Source organism: Symsagittifera roscoffensis, chromosome 4 (genome assembly GCF_963678635.1).
Source record: "Symsagittifera roscoffensis chromosome 4, txSymRosc1.1, whole genome shotgun sequence".
Classification (NCBI taxonomy): domain Eukaryota; kingdom Metazoa; phylum Xenacoelomorpha; order Acoela; family Convolutidae; genus Symsagittifera; species Symsagittifera roscoffensis.
The window spans coordinates 16,992,815-16,994,365 of NC_087065.1; positions in this window are offsets into that span (position 1 = coordinate 16,992,815).

A 1,551-nucleotide genomic window follows, 5' to 3' on the forward strand; every position below is an offset into this window, starting at 1 on the left:
ATCATAATCTCCATCGAAGATGGATCAACCCTTTCCCTTAACTCCTAGCTTCTCATGATCTAAAAATGAATTTAGATGTTAATTGAATTCAACTCAGGACATCTCCAGTAAGCTAAAAGTTTATAAAATACAGTTTGAGTTCTGGAATCCGGGGAAATAACGTCCTAATTTCTTTCAGGAAGGCTGGACACGCCGTCCCATAACCCTTCCTTGTTCTCGGGATTCGCGTTGTAGCGATTGTAGCGGCACAATTGTTACAACTCGGATAGGTCTTCGTAAAGTTTTCTTCAATCTCGATCACAATTTTCTTCACGAATTCTGTTGTTGTTCTGTCTGAGACTAACTGTTGTTGTGTTTTCGCCGTTTCAGTTGGTGCTAAATTTTGACGTTGTCACGTGTCTTTTTTTTCGAAAACTAACATGACCGTCTAAATTAACCCTTCCGCGTTCGTCAAAATGAACGATTAAGACCACTTATTCGTTAAAATCGTCGTTAACGTTAATCTTCCCACTCCGATGTCACAATAAAATATCGAATTGCGACTTTGCATTTTCGTACATTATGGTCGAAAGTCACAGAAATAAAAGAAAGTTTTTGTCAATGAACATGTAATTTGTGTGCTTTTGATGGGTCGGAACATTTTAATTGTATCAATTAGACATGTTTGTTATTTTTTCTGAATCTTGGATCATTTGTGTATAAGGTGAGAAAAGTTTATCCAGATGATGCTAGTTATAGCCGAAACATTTGAATTTTCCTTCAAAACTCCTCTGTTGCTAATGATTGTCTTCTACAAAAACATCGGTTTTGTAAATCAAAAGTGGAACTTTCACGAAAAAAAATTTAAAGCACGTTTTCAGAAATGCGAAGACGTATATCGAATTGAAGAAATTCATACAGAGAAGTTCATAAACTGACTATACGTATAAGTCTTACAAAAACTGAACTTCACCTTAAATTTTTTTTCAATTTGTCGGATTCTGAAGAGGCTATTCGGAAAGAATTGAAGAAAGAACGAACACGATACAAAAAGAAATAAGCAAGCGTTTTGCCACCTTATTTTTGCTTCTTTTAAAGCCTATTAAAACCTATTTTAAAACCTGTTAAAGATTAGAGAAGGATAAAAAGTAAATCAGACCCACTTATTTTTTACTTTATAAACCACATGATTATAATTTATACCAGAAGTGGATTTCAATAATGGTCGACACATTTATTGGCGTCGCGAACTCTATCAACGCGTTGATTATATTTCGGTTTTCCTTGAAAAATTTTAAGTGTACCTATCTCAATTTTAAATAATCAACATAAATGGCGCGTCAATTTGTTACTGCTGGTATGAAATTTCTTTATCATCTTTAGTCATAGTGGTACTTTATCCCTTACGACCTTTTTGATGTTTTGTTTGCCCGGAAGTACATACCGACAGAAAGTAGAGATTGATTCTAAAACGACTGACTACCATCTAAATGGAGCCTCACATACTTTCAACCGTCCCTTTCATGGCAAGTTCAATGTGGTTCTCATTACATCGGGTCGAAATAAGAAGCC